The sequence below is a fragment of the Oryctolagus cuniculus genome, chromosome 4 (assembly GCF_964237555.1).
Source record: "Oryctolagus cuniculus chromosome 4, mOryCun1.1, whole genome shotgun sequence".
In the NCBI taxonomy this organism is placed as follows: Eukaryota; Metazoa; Chordata; class Mammalia; order Lagomorpha; family Leporidae; genus Oryctolagus; species Oryctolagus cuniculus.
In genome coordinates, this window is record NC_091435.1 from 71,234,880 (window position 1) to 71,240,879 (window position 6,000).

Here is a 6,000-nt window from a genome sequence, read left to right on the forward strand (position 1 = left end):
AAAAGTCAAAAGTACTGCAAAATGATTAAATCAGTACCCCCCACTCTCCAAACTGTGTGCTTTTCCTGAAGTGCATATTCACCAGCTGACAGTAAAGACAGGCTGGCTGCTTTGTTTGACTATAGTTCTGTTTACTTCATACTGTCAAGAAGGGATTTTGACACTCGCAGTATTAATATTGCTATTTTTATTGATATAATTAGCACTGCTATAAATAATTCCCTGGCCTGCTATTTATCTAAGTATATCACTACAATCAGCAATGTAGGTTTATTTTCTCATATATGATACTTTGGAAATAGACTACTGGCCCAAAAAACAAAAGTGACCTCATGATGTAAAAATTAATGAAGGAAAAAAAATGCCCTGTCAATAGACTACTGTTTTGTGTATGACTTCACTAAACAAACTAGTTTATATTTGTTTGAAACTAAAGTTTCTCACCAATCTGCTGTTTCAATTTCACATCACACCATATTGTACCTAAAACAGGCAATCTGGATTCCTGTTGCTACTTTTTTTTTCCCCCCAAACAGCTCAGGAATGGATTTGAAATACAAGGCTTGACTATATAAAGCAAAAGAATTAAGACACCCCCAAATTCAGAATGAGTGGGTAAAAATAAGTGTGCTTGAAACCATTTGTACAACTCTTGTGGGGGATAACGGGTTTCCCTTGTGAGTTTTTGATCATTACATGAAAAAAAAATCAAAACATTTTTTATCTTGCCTGTAGAGAAATCAGCTGTGACAATAACCTTATCTAGACCTTGAATCATGTGTTCACAAAACAAAGTGGGGTGACTGACCCAGTGCATATTCAACACAGAGCATGAAGACCAAAACAAAATGACAATACAATTCAAAACAAGTTTGTGGAAATTTTAGACTAGTATATTAAAACCTTTCTTTGTCTCTATCACTTAACAGATGGTTAGCCCTCACACAGCCTAGTTTCTCTGGCAAAGAAATGACTGTGTCTAGCCAATAACACCCCAAATTTTGACTTAAAAAGCATTGTACACATGCTTAGACTTACCTTACAAAAATGAATATTAATAGAATTAGTCTTGCTTATTTTGTTGCAAAAAAATTGACAGATGTGAACATTTTATATTTTGGCCTATGAACACCTTTTAGGAACTGAACTTTCTTATGTGTATCCAGGGCTCTATGAACTCTGTACTCTAGCTTTCATTCACTTTACAGGCTGCTTAGTGATCATGCTTTAAAAATTTCCAAAGCGAGGGAGGTTATGGGGGAAAAGCCGCTATAATCCAAAAGTTGTATTTTGGAAAATTATATTTATTAAATAAAAGTTAAAAAAAAAGTAAAATAAAATTTCCAAAACAACATTTTAGTCCCAAAGTATTACAAGATTTACAAAGATTTAATTAGCATGTATTTATATGTTACATATAGGAAAGTTTCAGTAACCAACAAAATGGGCTAAACAGAATTGCCTAGGAACTTTTAATGCCTTCCACGTTGAGGACCACAGGGCAGAACTGGGGTTACTTTTCCAGGACTGAAATATATCTTTATTCAAAAACTGTTTGCACCCACTCAAACACACATTGATCAGCCATGCTTACCAGAAACAGGAAAGGTTCATGGTTTTTAACAATCTATTAAACATTCTTCCACTTTGCTCTTTATAAAAGCAAAATTCAGCTGAAACAATACATTCCATTAGTTATAAAGTTTCTGTTTCCTCCTAAATCTTACTATTTATAGCTTTCAGATGCTGGCAAGTCTGTATACAAATAGTCACAGGCAATCAGAAAGTGCTCTAAAGAACTTTAAAGTGCACCCTTTCTGGAAGATGTTGATTAAGCTGCAAATTAACATAAAGAGAGACCTAAAGCAGGTAATAGAGATACAAGCCCAACAAGCAGAGGACTGGAGGAAGGACTCCCCTGAAGCATGAAACTTGTATTTGACTAACAATAGTGACAGAAAAACAGTGAGAATCAAAACTTATTTGAGAATTATGAACTAGGTTTTAAAACGTATGACACCCACTACTTGAAGCCACAAATTCAATATGAAACCATACACTCATTTAACCAGGCATGAAGCTTCCTTCCATCCGGAAACCTGGGATTTTTACACCTACAGACTAAATGATTAGATTTAAAGTCATGCTAAAATTTTCTCTAATGTTCCTCTTGCATTACAAATGGTCTATTAAATCACAGGCATGCCAATCAAATTCTTCTGGAGTTTGAAAAATAGGTTTAAATAACAAAGCATTTTTTGGAGACCTCTCTTTCTATCCATTTAATGTCAGCTATAAATTAATTACAATAAATCTTCTTCTCTTAATAAAACCACAACTGAAAAAGATTTAGACACGATTTTTCAGATACATTCCTAAAACAAATCCTATCTAAAATGTAACAGATATTCTAGCTTTTGTTTTTATGACAGTTTGCTAACTTAAAGCCAATGGTACATAGGGATTTTACAGTAAATTTCAAGACACAAGATTTTAATATAAAGCAACATTTTATTTATTTCCAAACATGCTTAAAATTATGAAAAAATAAAACCCTTATTGTCAAAAGCTTACTGAAATATAGAGAATATTTCATGACAATCGAAAAAGGTACAAATAAATTAGCTAAGTCTTCTTTTATCCTCATTAGAAACAGGTAAACACCTTCCTTCCCCTCAAACCTCTATAAACTTTTTCAATTGTAGTTGCTAAAACAAGAAAACAGTGAGGTTTTAAAGTTCTATCCAGAAATTTCTTCTCCAGTCTGAGGTACACAAAGTACACGTGACTTCACAGTGTAAGCTCCAAATGGGCAGGAAATTTTCTCTTATTCACTTGGATCCCAAGTGTCTAGAATCGTGCTCAGAACAATTTGATGAATTTAACCATCTATTTCAGAAAAGCATGCTTATTTCAAAGAAAAAAGCAGAGCCATTAAACTCTACTTCTGTATTCCCAATGTTTTACAGAATTCTCCTTGCCACTTATTCTGAAGACACTTGGGATAATTGGAAATTCATTTATAAATTATGGATCTTTTATAGGAAGTCTGATGTGGCTTTTATTCCTCTTCTAGAATGACCTAATTATTTATTCTACCCTGCTTTCTAGGAAGTCCAATTTGCCTACAAAGTCTCCTAAAGACTTTTCCTAATGTGAGAGATAGTTCAGTGAAAGTGGTCTTTTCTTTAGATTTTCTTCCCATACCAAAAATTGTTCTGATTAATGTGATAGCCAGAGGATATTATGGACATCTGTGGGTCTCAGCAATCTTCTAACTACTTGGAAACTGGCATCACAGCCTCTGATAACTCCAAATGCTCAGCCCTCCACCAACTGTAACACTCACATAGAAGTTTCTCTTTCCTCAGTATTCCACTTAATTTCATACTTTCAGTATACACCTATAAACCATATCTGCATTTTTCTGGTGCAGTAATAGTAATCGTAAAATACTGGCTTAAATGGGTAAGCATAAAGACTTCTTACTGTAAATCAGTTAGCATTTGACAATTTTTAGTCTTTAAGTTTCCTTAGGCTGTTAAAATCAGAACCTTGTCACAAAAGGACATACTGCTTTGGATACCAGTAGCCAGTAAACTTGTCACCTTATCTTCATGTGCAGAAAGCCTGTATTTCACTGGCCTGCAAGATCTGAAATCACAAAACCAAAACCAACCAACTGCCCAACTCACTGAGCAGCTAATCTATTTCTAGGAAACTCACTTTCTGCCTTCTCACATTCCCTTTGCACCGCATGATTCAAGCCTAAGGACCTAAAAATTGAGCTCAATGGGAATGACAACCCCAATCTTGGAAATGAAACCTTGAATGCTGAACTCATCAGCACTTCCTCAAGGACAAGCCCCAAAGCTTCCTGCGAGAAGACTATTCAAGATGGCACCAGGCTATCACGCAGCAAGTGCATCAACTCCGATACAGTCTGATTAAGAATGACAAAAAGCAAAGACATGAAAATCAATGTCACATTTTTTTCTCCTCCTAGAAACACAGATATGCCTGGCTGTTAAGCAAAAATACAAATCTTGACTGATGGGGGGGGGGGGGGCTGAGTACCTAATTATTTCCACAAAACAGTAAAGCGTACTTGAGATTAGGAGCAGGAACAGGAATGAAAGCAGACCATTTATAAATTTAAGTTACTAATGACTGATCATCACGTCAATTTAGTGTTGCTAGCAACAGAATTTATTTACAAAATGGCAACTGTGTTTTAAAACTTTCAATGGCAACAAGTTCTTCCAGCAATGACCTCGGAAGAGTTAGCTTGAAACAATGAGGTGAAGGAACGGTCGGTCCCCAAGACCTGCCATCAGGTGAAATTTAAACATGGCCATGAAGTGAGCAAATCCAATCTTAGCAACATTTTGGTATTTTTAACGGCCACAAAACAGTGAAGCCAATTTTCACCTGCGTACAAAGGTAACGTGTTCAACTTAGCTTAGGCCAGTACCGAATCTGAGGACAGTACCACAGCCACAGGCTTCCAAATTACTTTCTCTCATTCAGATTTTTACGAGAGCTGTCATCCTGCTACTGACCTCATTCAACCCGGTTCGGAGTAAGAGATCAGCGGATTACGCGCTAGGTAGTAGAGCTGTACGCCATATTGTGTTTTTCGCTAATGTTGATAGTTTGTGCGTGTGCCTAGCATATGTTTGTGCAAGTGTGTTTATCAATAGAACTTTCAGAAAATCCCTGCCTCCTGCCTCTGCGGCATCCTTAAAAAACGATAACAGCTTCGAGGGCGGGGCGGGGGGACCTGAACGCCACACACAGGAATGCATTCAACAAGGTGGGAGACGGCGTCTGTTTTTAAACTTTCCAAAACCTTCCAACCGCTTCGGCTCAGGTTGCAAAAAAGCGAGAACACGTTTCCATGTTTCCAAAGTGGCCCAAAGGAGGAGAGAAAGAAGGCAAGGCGCGTCTTCCCTTCCCAAGCCCCCTCCTCTCTAGTCGTGGCAGCGAAGCAGGCGGGGCCGGGGGCTCTGCGTCTGGAGAGGCGTCCAGCGGCGCTGGGGCCCGGACACCTCCCGCCCCCCACTTCTCTGAAGACGCTCCAGAGACCGCGAGAGCCACGGCAAGCGGGGGAGGGCGGGGAGGGAGGGGGCGGAAGACAAGCGGGCGCCTCTAGCAGCTCCTGAGCCCCGGCTAGTCCCCCTCAGCTCCTCTTCTTGGAAGCAGCAGCTCCGGGCGCAGGGAGTAGAGAAGACGGCGGCAGAAGACACGTTTCCAGCTGCGGGACGCCCCGCCCGCTCCCGGCACCCGGAGACCCTCCCCGCCGGGTCGGGCGAGGCCGCCGCCGGGCGCGAGGAGGGGCGCCCGAGGGAGGGGGCGCGCGCGGGGCGGGGCTCGGGGCGCGCGCGCTCGGCCGGCCGGCGGCCCGTGGGCTCGCCGCTCTGGAACTCGCTCCCCCAGCCCCACCCCAGCGCCCTCCCTCCTCGTCCCGCCGCCCCCCACTCCGAGCGCCTCGCAGACGCCTCGTCCCCCTCGGCACGCACACACCCTGCCCGCCCCACAACAAATTAGAGTTTTTGGCGTTACCTCCTCGCGCTCTTTAATCTTCTTTCCTCAACTCCTAAACTTCCCCCCGCCCCTACTTCTTCGGCAGAAAGCCCACATTGGGCGCCTCACGCCGAGAACCCTCCGTCTGTCTCCGCTATTGGGTTGCTCTCACGCCACTCTTGGCGCCAGCGGGCCAATAAGAATGGGACGCCCCTCGTGAGGTTGCCGCCCATAAACAAAATGCACTCTTCCTCCTCCCCTCCCCGGTCTCCGTCCCCACCCCCGACCGGCCCTCCTCTCGTGTCTACCACCTTCGATTGGGCTAGGAGAGGCCCAATCCGCTACCTCAAACACCCATTGGGGCGCAGAAACTTCGCTCAGAGCATCGTTAGCAGGCGATTGGCCAATCGTCCGCCCACTCTCCCACCCCGCCGCCTCTTCGCCCAGTCTGGAGAGGTCAGTCGTATCTCGTCG

The 6,000-nt window shown here is 42.3% G+C and overlaps 1 protein-coding gene across 16 annotated transcripts in view; it reads right to left on the bottom strand.

Moving 5' to 3' along the window:
• Positions 1 to 5,791, bottom strand: part of ZBTB20 (zinc finger and BTB domain containing 20) — an 877,267-nt gene extending 871,476 nt beyond the window's left edge. For all 16 annotated transcript variants that reach the window (XM_070072152.1, XM_070072132.1, XM_070072154.1 and 13 more), the window contains exon 1: positions 5,566 to 5,791. The gene's annotated coding sequence lies outside the window, so the exon portion shown is untranslated. The remainder of the gene's footprint in view (positions 1 to 5,565) is intronic.
• Positions 5,792 to 6,000: the final 209 nt, after the last annotated feature.